Source organism: Sceloporus occidentalis, unplaced genomic scaffold, assembly GCF_023333645.1.
Source record: "Sceloporus occidentalis isolate IW3139 unplaced genomic scaffold, rSceOcc1.0.p SCAF_5, whole genome shotgun sequence".
Taxonomy (NCBI): Eukaryota; Metazoa; Chordata; class Lepidosauria; order Squamata; family Phrynosomatidae; genus Sceloporus; species Sceloporus occidentalis.
Window position 1 is genome coordinate 185,513,678 of NW_028316985.1, and position 16,691 is coordinate 185,530,368.

General features: G+C 42.7%; 1 protein-coding gene across 4 annotated transcripts in view; it reads right to left on the reverse strand.

Annotated features, from left to right (window-relative positions):
• LOC149313285 (uncharacterized) overlaps positions 1-16,691 on the reverse strand; it is a 43,503-nt gene that overhangs the window by 23,459 nt on the left and 3,353 nt on the right. For 2 of the 4 annotated variants that reach the window (XM_089526417.1, XM_089526413.1), the window contains exons 2-3: positions 9,742-9,809; positions 703-902 (exon numbers count right to left, since the gene is read on the reverse strand). The gene's annotated coding sequence lies outside the window, so the exon portion shown is untranslated. Of the gene's footprint in view, positions 1-702; positions 903-2,884; positions 2,912-9,741; positions 9,810-16,691 lie in introns of those variants that run through there. The other 2 variants (XM_089526416.1, XM_089526415.1) reach the window with 2 other exon arrangements.

Sequence of the window (16,691 nt, forward strand, 5' to 3'; positions counted from 1 at the left end):
TTAATGTCAGGAAGTTCTTCCTAATGTTGAGGTGGTATGTCTTTTCTAGAAGTTTGAATCCATTGCTCCAGGTCCTATTCTCTGGAACAACAGAAAATAAGCTTGCTCCATCCTCAATATGGCATGCTTCAAATACTTAAAACATGGCGATCGATCGTATTACCTCTTAACCTTCTCTTCTCCAGGCTAAACAGACCCTGCTCCCTAAGTCTCTCCTCACAGGGCTTGATGGTTTCCAGACCCTTCATCATTTTGGTCACCCTCCTCTGAACATGCTCCAACTTGTCCACATCCTTTTTCAACTGTGGTGACCAGAACTGGACACAATGGCCTAGCAAAACGGTGTCCCTTATATAAGATGGCAAAATCAAGGTTTGCTTTTTGGAATTTGCATTTTCTTGGCTATTCTCAACCCAACTGTACCTCTGGTCTCAAGCATTTTGGAGACAGCAGACTCAAAGGCAAACTCTACAAAGAGGGCCCCGATACCTTGAAACATGGAACTATGCAACAGGTAACACAGATACTGCCTGAAAATGCACTATTAAATACAAGTTGGCAGTGAGACCTTACCCCTGAGTCATGTTTATTTGGCTACGCATTATAAAAAAGGATTTCTCAGGAGGATGCTTAGCAAAAGAGGAGTCAGCATGGTAGAGAAAAACAGCATTTCAAAAGACTTTGGGTTAAAAATGCACATACCTTTCTTTGCATCCGGCTGCTTTCCTTTATTGTTTTAGGGCTCTTTGCACCATTGTGTGACCGTTCCAATGAGAGGCTGGAAGACAGATTTATTGGTGGCTGGGAGGATGCCTTTCTCCACTTGGCACCAGGAAGGAGGAACTCGGGTTACGCACGTCTCCCACTCCTGAGTTTTGATAAGAAAAAGTTCAGAAGGCAGGCTGCAATTTTAGGAGAAAGGAGAAGAAAGAGAAAATGGGAGAGAGAGAGATGTTAAGGTTTGATCATTTGATACAGAGCCAGTTTTAACTGGAGAGAGAATTCCAGATAACCATCAGCAACAACTAATCGAGATGGAATTTTGCTTTTTATCTATATCTGTTTTATCTTTTGTAAGCCGCCTTTGAATCCTGGAGCAGGAAAGGGATGGGATATAAATAGGAAGAGAGAGACGATACAGAAAAGTCTGCGGGTGAAACAAAGATACGCTGGCCAATACGGGCTGGTTATTTTTCAGTTTCGTTTCCATTGCTTTTAACTATTGCATCTGTCTCCTTGTGCCAAAACAGAGAGAGATAGTTCGTTTCAAGCCTCTGCTCTGACTTAAATTTCTCCTTTCTTTCTCTCTGCTTTCCTGAAGCTTTGAAGATGCTTAGCTCCTAAAGAGAGGCTGCGTGGCACAGTGTTTTGAGTGCTGGGCTACGACTCTGGAGACCAGGGTTCAATTCCCAGCTCCATCATGAAACCCACTGGGTTACCTTGGGCAAGCCACACTCTCTCAGCCTCAGGGGAAGGCTATGGCAAACCTCCTCTGAACAAATCTTGCCAAGAAAACCCCACAACAGGTTGTTCTTAGGGTCACCATAGGTTGGCAATGACTTGAAGGCACACAACAACAGTAACTCATCCAGGATGAGTTCTGACCATTAGCCATGCTTTGCAAGTTAATGTCCAATAATATCTAGAGACAAACATTCACCAGGCACTGTTTTTAGACTGGAGCCTGGTTTGATCTGTCAAAACTCAGTTTATGTTCTTCAGTAAAGTGGGCCCTTGGTATCCACGGAGGTTTGGTCCCAGGACCCCCCTTGGATACCAAAATCTGTGGATGATCAAATCCCATTAAATACAGTGCCATAGGGAAATGGTGTCCCTTATGTAAAATAGTAAAATCAAGGTTTGCTATTTTATAATTTATATCTTTCTGGAATATTTTCAACCCACTGATGGTTGGATCCGTGGATACGGAGGGCTGAATATATCAAATCTTAAGCAAAACTCAGGACTACCTACTAGTTAGAGGCACAATCTAATGTGCATTAAAACATACTACAGTCAGCCTTCCATATCCATGGATTTTTCTTCTGCAGATTCAAGCACCTATGGTTTCAAAATATTTTTAAAATATATGAATTCCAAAAAAGCAAACTCTGATTTTGACATTTTATATAAGGAACATCATCTTACTATGCCATTGTATATAATGGGACTTGAGCATCCATAGATTTTTGTATCCATGGAGGGACCTGGATCCAAATCCCAGCGGATACCAAGGGCCCACTGTATATCCAGTTTTGTACATTTAACTTGCCCGTCATGAACCCAAATGGAAACTGTGGTCAAGAAATCAGTAGAAGACTCAGGATGCATCTACACTGCAGAATTAATGCAGGTTGACACCACTTTAACTGCCATAACTCAATGCTACGGAATTATAGGATTTGTAGTTTTGTCATTCAGTCTTCTCTGTCAGACAGCTCTGGCGCCTCAATAAACTACAAGTTCCAGGATTCCTTAGGATGGAGTCATGGCAATTAAAGTGGTGTTGAACTGCATTAATTCCACAGCGTGGCACCAGCCCACATCCAAGTTATCCCTGGGCAACATACAATAAAATCAATTTAAAACACTAATGTTTTCTTAACCAGAACAAAGGCATACTCAGTCATTTGGAAAGATAAAACAAAACCATTTAAAATAGATTAAGACAATCCAAAACCATACACATGAACAGACAAGCCCTCCCTTCAGCCACCATCTTGAGGGAGAGAGAGGCAGGCTAGCTCCACCAGGGCTAGCCTGAAGATAGAGCACCCTCCCTCCGGTCCATCTGCCTTGGTCCAGGCCTCAGAGGGAGAGAAGAACTGCTGGACCTGATTCTCCCCCCCACCATTCCCTTCTCTTTTTGTGTCGTGTCTTTTACCGTCTATTATCCCCTCTGTTGTAAACCACTCCGATTCCCAGTGATTGGGCAGCATATAAATAAATCTTATTATTATTATTATTCAGACAAAATCAATGGTGCTCTCCACTTTATGACAGCCTTGTTTAAATATTTTAAAGGATGTCATATTGAGGATGGAGTAAGCTTGTTTTCTGCTGCTCTAGAGAACAGGACCCAATGGAGCAATGGATGCAAGCTCCAGGAAAAGAGGTTCCACTTAAACATTAGGAAGAACTTCCTGAGAGTAAGTGCTGTTCAACAGTGGAACACATTCCTTCCTTGGAGTGTAGTCGAGTCTCCTTCCTTGGAGGTCTTTAAACAGAGGCTGGATGGCCATCTGTCGCAGGGGATGCTTTGATGGAGAGTTCCTGCATGGCAGAATGGGGTTGGACTGGGTGGTCCTTGGGGTCTCTTCCACCTCTTTTTTTAAAATTGGCTTTAATAATTCTAATACAAAAGGAAAAGACGCAACACATATACTTACATCCTCCCCCCAACTCTTAAAACCCACCCTTACTATCAATACTTAACTGCGTAGAAGTAGCTTATCACTCGTTACTTCCTTAACTATCACCTTCGAGATGTTTTTCTCTAGTCTCTTTGTATCCAGTTTATCTTTTATTTCTCTTTTTCTTCCACGTTCTCCTATCAATGTTTCCGTAACATTTCCAGTTGTATGGCTTACTTTTAATTGACCCCTCTTCACACATATTTTCTATTCTCCGCAGATAATAATGTGTGCATCTCTTCTGACTCCGTGATTCTATGATTCTAATAGACACCCAGAGGTCATCCAGTCCAGCCCCATTCTGCCATGCAGGAATTCACAATGAAAGCACTCCCAAGAAATGGCCATCCAGTCTCTGTTTAAAAACCTCCAGAGAAGGAAACCATACTCAGAGGGAGCATATTATTCCACTGTCAAATAGCTCTTACTAATTCTTCCTAATGTTGAGGTGGAATCTCTTCTTCTGCAGCTTGGATCCGTTGCCCTGCATCCTATTCTCTGAAAACAAATCTGCTCCCTCCTCAATGTGACATCCCTTCAAATATTTAAACATGGCTATCCTGCCACCTTTTAACATACTAAACATACCCAGCTCCCTAAGTCTCGCCTTGTAGGGTTTGGGGGTTTCCTGACCTAATTTATATTTACATTAGTAAAAGTTTGCAAAAAGCAAAAAGAGAGAGGGAGAATTTTCCTTTGCACTTATCTTTGTCCAAGGAGAAAGAAAGCAGATGTGTTACAAAGCCTCAGCTGCTTTCCTGACCTTCGGTTCTAATCTCAAAACTGGAGCAAAAAGTAGTTTGTCTCGCTGGATGTCCAGCCAGAAACAAAGCTAAATATAAGTAAATATCCAGTGAACTTCCAGCAACAAAAAAAGGATTAAAGCAATATAACACAATGCTTTATGGGGGGGTTTCTCCCTCTCCCTCCAGAAGTACATCCCAGAGGCTTGAGTGGGAGGGAGTCCTAGGGAAGCACATCCAAAACTAAAGCCAAAAAGTAAGAAAAAGGATCCAGGCAATAGAAGAATGCAATGGATCAGAGGCTTTGAGGTCTGAGTGACCATTGCAGAGAAAGGAAAAGGTTATCTTAAGCTGGCAGACAAACACAGAGGAGGGAAAGGACTGATAGGATTGGTATGAAGGCTAAGAGAATTGCAGGATCAGAGACTTGGAGGGAACCCCAAAGGTCATCTATTCGAACCTCTGCCGAGGGAGGAAAGCCACAGCTAAAGTACCCCTAAAAGGCGATCATGCCATCTCTGTTTTAAAACCTCCAACAATGCTATTCAAAGGGAGGCTATTCCACGGTCAAAGCAGTAAAAGTTCAGAGCTTGCAAAACTTATCTTTGAGGACTATAACTCTATGGATCCCCTTCCCATTGATGAATTAGGTGTAGCCCAGAAAAGTAACTTGGGCTGCGTCTGCCCTGCAGAAATAATCCAGACTGACTAACCGCCCTGGCTCTATGCTATGGAATTCTGGGAATTGTAGTTTTGTGAGAGATCTCAAGCCACAACAAACTACAAATTCCATAGCATTGTACCATGGCTGTTACAGTAGCACCAACCTGGATATTTCTGCAACGTGGATGCAACCTTATTGACAGCGTAGGGTGGCAAATATGCCCAAGTTACCTCCCAAGACACCACTTTAATGGCCATGGTTCAATGCTATGGAATCCTAGGATTTGTAGTGGCTGACTTAGAAGAAGGCCTGAGAAAAATTGGGGAAAATGCAGAAGAAAAGCCCCACACATTTCCTCCATTCTCTCTTTCTTCCCCACAGAATCATAGAATCCTAGAGTTGGGAGAGACCCCAAGAAGGGCCCTGATCCAGTCCAACCCCCTTCTTCTGCCATGCAGGAACTCTCAATCAAAGCATCCCTGACAGAGGGCCATCCAGCCTCTGCTTAAAGAAGCCATTCTGTCTTTGAAAAATGGGAGGAAATACAATACATACAATGTTTTGGACAAGGTTATTCATATACTGGTTCCCCTGAAATTATTTCTAAACCTGTGCAATAGGAAAACGTTTACATAATGGTTGTTTATGCAATGTTATTTTAATTTGTTGTCTGCTATATTTTCTTGTTTGAATGTTAAGATGCATTAATATGCATTAGGTTTCATTATTTTCATAGAATGCATGCCATAGGCAGGTTTATTTTATCTATTTTAATTGACTGCAGGCACAGCGTTGTGTAAATTTACAGCGCTTTATAAATAAAGCTTAATAATAATAATAATAACAATAATAATAATAAAAGTGTGACTATGCATCTGCACTGCAGACATAATCCAGTTGGACCCTATAAACCTTAGGGTTGTAATAATACAACTTGAAGGCACACAACAACAACAACAAGTTATGCATTGAGTTAAGAGCTTATTCTTTTAAAGTTCCATTTGTTCACCCGCAGCATTGTATGCGGTTCGATCTGCGGTTTAAAAATTAGACAGTAAACTTCCATATCTTGAAGTGTGAGATTAGTTTTGCAGTTCGTTTGCAAACTTTTAAGCAAACATTTCCTACCTAGAGCTTGGGAATCCACTGATCTGACTTTGGGGTGTAAAGGGGGCTCATCCCATTGTCAAGCAAGAGGATTTGAATTGTGTGCCGTGGCTTATTTCAGCAAAGAGGAGTTTGCCATGCCAAGAAAACAGGACTTTGCACTTTCACAAACTCCAACAAAGGAAAACGCATCTGATTCCTCCCTTCTGCTCCCACCAAGGAGTAAGATAATACAAATAAATAAAGAGCCCTGGGCAAGTCCAGGCTTGTCCCTCCGTTGCATAAAGCAAACTACGTTCTCTCTGGCTAGCATCTCTGGGTGCATCTGCACTGTAGAAATAATGCATCTTGGCACCACTTTAAGCACTGCAGCTCCATCTTATGGCATCCTGGGAGGTGTAGTTTTACCAGGACTTTTTTAGCCTTCCTCTGTCAAAGAGTGCTGGTGACTCACCAAACCACAAACCCCAGGATCCCGTTGGATGGTAGTTAAAGTGGTGCTAAAGTGTGTGATTTTGACACTGCGGATGCAACCCAAAAACCAGTAAAGTGGTTTGACTGACTCTGGAGGCCAGGGTTTGAATCCCAGCTCAGCCATTAAACCCAGTGGGTGTCCTTGCGCAAGTCATACTCTCTCATCCACATGGGAAGGCAAGGGCAAACCTCCTCTGAACATACCTTGCCAAGAAAACCCCAGGATAGGTTCACCTTTGTTGCTGTTGTGTGCCTTCAAGTCATTTCCGACTAATGGTGGGTCTTCTTGGCAAGGTTTGCCATTGCCACCCTGAGGCTGAGAGAGTGTGACCTGCTCAAAGTCACCAACTGGGTTTCACGGCTGAGCAAAGAATCGAACCCTGCTCTCCAGAGTCATAATCCTACACTCAAACCATTGAGTGGGACATGACTTGAAGGCACACAACAACAACATGACTTTTCTGGATCACAGCACCCAGCATTCCCCTGCCAACATGGGGATGCTGGGAGCTGCTGGGAACTGTGCACCCCCCCAAAAAAAACGTAATTTTCTACAGGAAGAACGAGGCTTCCAAACCAGACCTTTAATGAAAGACGAAGGAACTGTTGTGAAGGCGATGCTGTTGCATCTCGACAGTTCACTCCACATTGTGGTCAATTGAAAGGAGCAAGCCACCAAAAATAAAAAAGGTGGTTGGGAGAACCTGGAGATATTGCTTTTAAAGACAACACTGCCCAGAATCCCCCAGCCAGTTTTGGCCAAGCTAGCTAGGGCATCTCGATGGTTCATTCCACATTGTGATTGTTGTTGTTATTATTACTAAATTTATTTGTATAGGGCTATAGGCTTTACATAGCGCTTTGCAAAGGTTAACCGAAAGAAGCCACCCCAATAAAAAGATGGTTGGGAGAACTTGGAAATATTACTTTTAAGGACCACTCTGTCCAGAATCCCCCAGCCAGTTTTGCCCATGCTAACTAAGGGGATTCTGCATTTACATGGCAGGGTAGCAAATTAGTTTTTAAAGATTGGGAAAGGAAACAAAGAAGCAGCAATCCATTTACCTCTGGAGTTATCCAAAACTTTCCCGCAAAGTTCTGGCATCCAAGAGCCTTTTTCTCCATCACCTGGAAGGTCTTTGCCAGAAGGTCATTGCAAGAGAAGAAAGCCAATTCTGTGTCTGACGTACATTCACAAACACAACACAAACACACACACGGCCAGCAGAAAGCGTCTTTTTGCAAAGGGATGGTGAGCATCAACAGTTCCGGTGTCAAAGTGACAGGAAGAAAGAGGAGGAAAGGATGTAAAAACTTACAAAACAAATGAATGTGCTCACGTTTTGGGTTTCCATTTCCTGAAATGCAAGGAGGAACCCAACGCAGCGCAGAAGCTATCATGGCCAACGCTGGCTGGGGGATTCTGGGCAGTATTATCCTTAAAAGTAAGATTTCCAAGTTCTCCTAAGCATCTTTTTTTACTTTTTTAAAAGTGCACACTATAAAACCTGGACCTACAGTTTCACATGCGTTATTAGTTCCTATGTCAGGAGATGAGAGGAAAATAAAACAAAGTGTAAGATGTAATGGTTTGGGTGTTGGACTATGACTCTGGAAACCAGGGTTCGATTCCCAGCTTGGCCATGAAACCCACTGGGAGTCTCTGGGCAAGTCACACTTTCTCAGCCTCAGGGTAAGGCAATGGCCAACCTCCTCTGAACTAATCTTGCTTAGAAAACCCCACCACAGGCGCACCTTAGGGTTGCCATAAGTTGGAAACAACTTGGAAGCACCCAACAAATGGTCTCTCGGATCACACTAGGGTTGGAGGGGCTGCACTGGACCTCCATGAAACCTCATAGAAGCATAGGGCTGGAAGGGGTCCCCTTACGGTCATCAGGTCCAGCGCAGAATTTGGGCTATATATCTGTACTCTTCTTTGGGGGTTTAGCCTTCCTTCCATTCTTTATACATGGTCTTTTTCTCTTTTCACGTCCTCCTCAAGTTTGCTGCGGAGCCACATCGGCTTTTTGAGATGTTCCCCATTTGTCTTCTTCCGTTGTATTTTATTTTTATTCTGTTTATGGGATTTATATCCCAAACTGGGATTCGTTGTTTGCAATTGAGCTTCTGGCAGTCCCTTTTCCAGGAAATCCCACTCACGATGGGTCGCTTTTTCCTTTTGCATCTCTAGCCATGGATATTATCTGCCCGGCATTCCCCCCCCCCCCCCCCAGCTTGACAAAAAAAGTTTGGGCTGAGAAAGGCAGCCCCCGAAATGTTTTCCAAAGGGAGGGTTTGCAGTGACCTCGGTGAGGCATCTGCTCAGTCCAGGTGCAGATAAGGCAGACTACAGAGCCATGGAGCCTGGGAATAACATAAACCTTTGAAACTGAGCTGCTTTAACCATTTAGATGCTCAGCCAGTTTCCGTGACACTGACCCTGCCAGGGATTTTTTAATATATATATTTATTTAGTCATTTAGCAGTCATTAACGCATCATTTCCTTATCCTTTGAAACTTAAAAACAGAACATTCCATTTTTTCCTATCTTGAATCAGTCCTTCTTTTGCAATCTTCTTCTCATAAACTATCACAATTTATCAACCTGTTTCAAATACCTTTTCAAATACCAGGAAACAAAAAAGTAGCCTTGCTTCTTCCTTGTTTGCCATCAGATTCTTTCTATCTGGTACTTTATTTCATGTCGCGCCATTATTTTCTCATCGCCATGGTGGAATGACTTGATTTCATGTCACACCATTATTTTGTTATCTATGTAGTGGGATAACATTACAATACTTTCTTATCAACGTAGCGGAATAAACGTTTTGCCTCTAATTCTGGAGCCCAACCCGATAACCAAGAATGTTTAAAGATGACTACAAAATATGCGGGATAACTGTCATGTTATTTGTCTCGTGTTGATAGTCTTCTAACTCTGTAAGAAGAGCAGTTATGTGCTACAAAATGAGACTTTTTCCCATTCCTCTTTCCAATATTTTACTAGTGATTTCTGAAACTGTTGCAGACGGGAAAACCAAGATTTCGGCTCTCTGCTTCTTATGTAAACTTTCCTGCCGTTTACCCTGGAGAAACATAGACCAGCTCTTGTGTAAAAGAATGAGCACAAACACAAATGTAAATTGGATTTGTTTCCTTCTGTAAACTGGATTTCCTAATGCGACAACAGTCAGAAACCAGAAACTGAATGCTCTGCATTTCTCAGCAGTTTTTCGTAATCTCAGCTCTTGGGGTGTTAAATTTGGCACAAATTCTGCGGCAAGAGATCCACCAAAAGGAACCTGTAATTGACCAAGTTGCATCAGATCGTCTTACCTTCAGTGAACAAATGCTTGGCTGATTTGCTCTCTCTGCACAGCAGGACCTGAGCTTTGTTTGTTTGTCTAGATAGGAAAGATAAAGGCCAAAAATGACTTTGTTTGCCTACCTTTTAAACAAGAATTAAGATTGCAGAAAACTGTGTAAGTTTTCACATGTTCCAGAGCGTTTCACCAGGCTAAGAGGTGCAAAAATTGGGTGGGAGAGGTAAAAGCTCGGGAAGTCCCATGTTGTTGGCTACAATCCACAAAACAAAGTACAAAAACGTCCAAAATCCATAAAAGAATGATAGCTTTATTGGGCCACCCAAAATGCAAAAAACACACATTGCAAGCTTTCGAAACTCCACTTGCAACCTATATTTTGTGTGTTTTGGTTGTCCCCATAAAGACATCACTCTTTCGTGGATTCTGGATGCTATTGTACTTTGCTATATGGTCCACACAACTACCCCTGGATATTGCAAGACTGTAGAAGAGGAGTGCAAGTTGTGTAGTAAACTGTAAGCCCCCTGAGACTTAACAATAATAATAATAATGATGATGATGATGATGATGATAAATTTTATTTCTTTCCCTCCTCTCCACAAGGAGCGAGGCGGAGTACAACACGTTAAACACATAAAACCAACAGTTAAAATACAATACTATAAAGTCATTAAAATATATTCCTATAATACATTCTTTAAAATATGCTGATTAAAAAGTCATGATTTAAAATTGACTGGGTCGGCCTGATGGAAGAGATGCGTCTTCAGTGCTGTTTTAAATGCTGTCAGCATATTCAGCTGTCGAATCTTGACTAATAATAATAATAATAGTAGTAGTAGTAGTAGTAGTCTAATTGACTTTTGTCTAACTGACTATTAATCTCATCTAAGACAGCTAGCAGCCTATCTGACCTTTATCACAAAATCCTTTATTTTGCAATGCTCTACTGAGAAAAGACATAGGTGCAGATCCTAAAAGCCCCAAATCCTGTCTGATCTTGCAAGCAAAGCAGGGTCAGCCCTGGTGAGTTCTTGGATGGGAGACCATCAGGGAATCCCAGGTGCTGCAGGCTGTTTTTCAGAAGGAACAGGCAAAACCACATCTGAGTCTTCCTTGCCTAAGAAATCTCTATTTAGGGCAGGTCTAAATACATTCAAGGCACCAGATCCCATCTGATTTTGGAAGCTAAGCAGGGTCAACCCTAGTTAATTTTTGGATGGGAGACCACCAGGGATCCCCAGGTGCTGGAGGCTGTTTTTCAGAGGAAGGAACAGGCAAAACCACTTTTGAGGATTCCTTGCCTAAGAAAACCCAGTGAAATTCATGGGTCACCATAAGTAGCCAACCTGAAGGCAGATCAGCAACACCAAGGGATGCCTCTTTTGCATTGTTTTTCTCCTATTTAAACAAAACAAAACAAAACAAACAAACAAACAAATGGGCTATTTACAACTTTTTAACACTCCAGATTTGCTGGTTGGGAATTTTTTTTGCATTTCAATATGGTTTGGATTGAATGAGAGATGTGTTTAAATACTCCAATAGCTTAATCCTATTTCAATGCTCACTTGTGCATGTTTTTAACTATATTGTGCATTTAAATTGTATTTTATTTAGTTAGTTCATTTTGTAACCGCCTTACTCACAAAGTGGGACCCAAGGTGGCTAACCACACATATAAAACACATTAAATAACAATTTAAATCATACAATTTAAATTGGGGGAAATTTTAAAAAAAACTTAAGCCACTTTGAGTCTCAATGTTGGGGAAAAGCAGGACATTCATAATATTAACAGTAATAACAAAGCCCTCTCCCATTCTGCAGATACCACGGACTACCAAAAAGACAAATACAGTGGTAAAATTAATAAAGACACATTTGTCTTTCCTTTCTGCAATCCTTTCTTTTTGTTATCAGAGCCAGATGCTTTCTTGCAAATGCCCTTGAAGGAGTTTTCCTCCTTTCTGGACTTATCTCAGCAATTCTGTCTGAACTCACAGTTAGAATCACAGGATCCCTGATTTGGAAGAGACCTCAAGGACCATCAAGAACAACCCCATTCTGCCACGCAGGAACCATATTATCACTACTGCATAGCCCATCATTATATTACGGCAGGGCAAGAGTATATGATGCAGCTCCTGATACCTTCATAGCAAGTCTGTTGTAGTTCGCTGCCCTTGATGGCAATGCTGTGGATGAAGCATCTCCAAGAAGCATCTGGAAACCATGGCTTATGATCAGAAATTTAGGGATCTGGGTACATTTAGCCTGGAGAAGAGATGCTTAAGTGGTGGTATCATAGAATCATACAATCACAGAATTGGAAGAGACCGCAAGGGCCATCCAGTCCAACCCTATTCTGCCATGCAGGAATTCTCAATCAAAGCATCCCCGACAGATGGCCATCCAGCCTCTGCTTAAAGACCTCCAAAGGAGGAGACTCCACCACGTTCGGAGGGACTGTTTTCTACTGTCGAACTGCTCTTACTGTCAGGAAGTTCCTCCTAATGTTTAGGTGGAATTTATTTTCCTCTATCTTGCATCCATTGCTCTGGGTCCTATTCTCTGGAGCAGCTGAAAAAATGCTCGCTCCATCCTTGACATGACATCCTTTCTTCTTACCTATTTTTTAAAATATCTTCTTGAATGCTTGAATCCGTGGGTAAAGAATCTGTGGATACAGAGGACGGCTTGCATTGCAGGAGGCTTGATTCAGTCCAGGAAGCCACAGCAGAGCTGCCGATGAATGGAGACTTTGGAGGGTTGCCATAAGTCAAACATGACTTGACAGCAGTTAACAATAAACCCTCTTGCAGTGGACTAAGGAAACAGTCTGCCAGGGTTGGACATGCCAAGGCCTGATTTCCTTGGGGACACAAGAATGTGCCAGACACTTGGTACACCTTGTGCCAACTCTGCCAGGCACCAGTGACTTTCCTGGGGGAATTCCGTAAGTCCTACCTGGACAGGCAGGTGGCTTACCTGGGAACCTTCTGCACAGGAATAAAGGAGGCTACCCTTGCATAGTGGTTTGAGTGCTGGATTACGAGTCTGGAGACCAGGGTTCAATTCTCAGCTCGGCCATGAAACCCATTGGGGTGGCCTAGGGTAAGCCACTCTCTTTCAGCCTCAGGGGAAGGCAATGGCAAACCTACTCAGAACAATCTTGCCATGAAAACCCCACGATCAGTTCGCTTTAGGGTCGCCATAAGTCCAAAACAACTCGAAGGCACACAACAACAACAACAACAACAACACTTTTCTTGAGTCAAACCACCTAGCCCAAAATTGCCAACTCTGACTGGCAGCAACCGTGTCCAGTCTTCCAGGAAGGATACTTAGAAGCTTAGGGGACCTTCCAAATTACAGTTATAGCACTATATTTTTTTCCAATACATTTTTTGGCCTTTCAGTTGCACAAAAAGGAGCCGCAAAAAGCAGCCAATTTTTGCGCCATGGAAAGGGCACCATAGTTGCCGGTGCCACAGTTTTTTGGTGCTCCTTTGGCACTGTGTCATCTGGATGCAGCGCCAGAGGAGCGGTGTTATGTCGCCTGCCGTGTGGTGGGGTGCGCGGTGTCACACTGGCAGAGTTGGACCATGCGTCGCACGAACACCACACCCACACAGCAGGCTTTGATACCGGTCTGTAAAGCCTCTAAAATCCCATTTTGCTCTTGACCACCAGTTTAACATGCTGACCTCAATCAAGACTGCAAAAAAACCTTGCCAAATGCCTGGGTTTCCTGTTCTTATTCTGCTTTGTTATCTTTGTGTGCCTTACACTGCAGTGGTTCCCAACCTGTGGGTCAGGACCCTTTTGGGGGTCGAATGACCCTTTCACAGGGGTCGTCTAAGACCATCGGAAAACACATATTTGCATGTACCAATGAAAATAATTGTATGGTTGGGGGTCACCACAGCATGAGGAACTGTATTAAAGGGTCGCGGCATTAAAAAGGTTGGGAACCACTGCTTTACAGTGACCCTAAGGCTAACTTATCATGGAGTTCTCTTGGCAGATCTTGTTCAGAGGTTTGCCTTTGCCTTCCTCTGAGGCTGAGATAGTGTGACTTGTGCAATGGTATCTGATGGGGCTTGGTTCAAGGACCCCCTGTGGATCACAAAATCCTTGGATGCTCAAGTCCTATTAAATACAATGGCATAGTAAAATGATATCCCTTAAATAAAATGGCAAAATCAAAATTTGCTTTTTTGAATTTCTATTAGTTTTAAAAGATTTTCAAGCGGTGGATGCTGTCAGTAAAATTTTTTAAAAATCCACGTTATCACTATAATTCTTAGATATCTGATGCAAGCGACCAGCAAGGTTGCGCAGTCTCTATCTTGGCTTCCATGGAGAGATCAGATTTGATCTGCCCAAGGACCCATTTGTTTGTCTTTTTGGCCATCCACTGTACCCTCTAAGACCAAACATATACAACTAAGCGTCAAAGCTTACAATCGCCCTGGCCATTGTTTTCCGTGTACGGATGTGACTGCTAGATAGTGAAGAAAGCAGATAAGAAGAAAATTAACCCATTTGAGCTGTGGTGCTGGAGAAGAGTGCTGAGCATGACACGGATGATGGCCAAGAAGACAAACCGATGGGTCCTGGAGCAGATCAAGCCACAAATCTCCCTGGAAGCCAAGACCATCAAATTGAGGTTCTTGTATTTTGGACATTTCATGAGAAGGCACAACTTAATACAAAAGACAGGAAAGGTGGAGGGAAGCAGAAAGAAAGGAAGGGCACATGCTGGATGAACAGACTCTATTAAAAAGGTCACAGACCTGAATTTGCAGGAGCAGTGGAGGTGGAGGACTGGGAGTCTTGGAGATGTCTCATCCACAAAGCTGCCATGAGTCTAAGTCCACTAAGCAGTTAATGGCCTCATTCTCACTATCTTTTAAACTGGATCGCAATTTGGTTTGAACTGGTTCAAACGAACCTGGTTCCCACTTAAATCGATTCCCTGAACCGATTCCGAGAGGGGGCCAATGCACCAGACTCACTTAACCCGCGTATTTTTGATGCTGATTTTTTTCCACCTCTTTTTCACCAAATCAATTCAATGCAAGTGTGAACCACAAGCAGATTGGAATCGATTCAAATTTGCTCCTTGGCGGGCTGGTACTGAATCATTTTTAATCGGTTCATTCATGAATGCGAACCACAATTGGGTTATTTTGATGTCAGAAAATGCGATCGGGGCAAGTGTACTGTAAACTACAATCTGATGTCGAATCGATCCATTGAACTGATCCATCGATTCAGATCACACACCGATTTATCTGTAAGTGGGAATGAGGCCAATAACAACAACAAATATTATCCTCAGCACTCTTCTCCAGCACTGCATCTCAAATGAGTTGATTTTCTTTCTCTCTGCTTTCTTTACCATCTAGCTCTTGCATCCATCCATGGCGATGGGGAATACAATGGTCTGACACAACCTTTGCTCTTCAGGATCTTGCCAAGTTCTTTCATAGCTGCCCTCCCCATCCATAATCTTCTTCTGATGTCTTGACTGCAGTCTCCTTTCTGCTCAATGTTTGATCCAAGGTTTGGGTGTGACAAGACATAGGAGCAACAACACATCTGATAGTACTGTACTCAGGACAAGAGGCGACTGTCAGAACAGAATATGGAGAATCGGAATGGTTCCTAATTGGCAAAGGGCTCAGATAATGCTGCATCTTATCACCCTATCTGTTCAACTTAGATGCAGAACGTACTGTAAGGAAAGCAGGCTTGGACATGGAAGGAGGAGATGTGGAAATAGGAGGAAGAAATATCAACACTCTGAGATATGCAGATGACACCATAATACTAGCAGAGAACCTCAAAGACCTGGAACAACTACTAAGGGAGATCAAGGAGGAAAGTGCAAAGGCAGGCTTATTGTTGAACACAACGAATACAAAAAGAATGGCCACAGAGAACTTACACACATTCAAACTAAACAATGAGGAAATAGCAACAGTCAGAGAGTTCTCATAGCTGGGATCAAACATTAATGGGAACAGGGACTGCTGCCAGGAAATCAGAAGAAGATTAAGAATGGAGAGGGCAGCTATGAAAGAATGAGAAAAGATCCTCAAATGCAAAGATATACAATTGAGCACAAAAGTCAGAATCATACAAGCCATTGTATTCCCTATTGCCATGGATGGATGTGAGAGCTGGACAGTTAAGAAAGAAGATAGGAGGAAAATCAACTCATTTGAGATTATGTGGGTCTGGAGAAGAGTGCAGAGGATCCTATGGATGGCCAGAAGGACAACCAATGGGTCCTGGAGCAGATCAAGCCTAGAGGCCAAGATGACAAGACTTAGACTGTCATACTCTGGACACATCATGAGAAGGAATGAATAACTGGAAAAGACAGTAATGTTGGGAAAGGTGGAGGGAAGTAGGAAGAGAGGAAGGCCATATGGCAGATGGAGGATGGACTCCATTAAAGAGACCACGGATATGAGTTTGCAGGAGCTGGGCAGAGCAGTAGCAGAGAGTGGGGCCCGAAGATGTCTCATCCATAGGGTCACTGTGGGTCGAGATCGACATGAAAGCAGCTAACAAAAACAACAAATGGGTAAAATCATTGAATCATAGAATCCTAGACTTGGAAGAGACCCCAAAGGCCACCCAATCCAACCCATTCCTGTCATGCAGGAACTCACAGTTAAAGCATCCCCATTGACAGATGGCCACCCAGCTTCTATTTTAAAACCTTCGGAGAAGGAGACTCCACCACTTTCTAACTGCCTCTTCTCCTTCTCTAGGATAAATTCATGGTTACTGTTTTTGTTTCTTTAATTTTCAGCATTAAGCCTCCCTTGACACAATCTTCTTTAACCTTCCCCAGTAATGGTTCCAGGTCTTTACTATCTCCCTTCATCTACACTGCATTTATGCAAATTTTCCAAAGTCATTCCATATTTTTGTTTG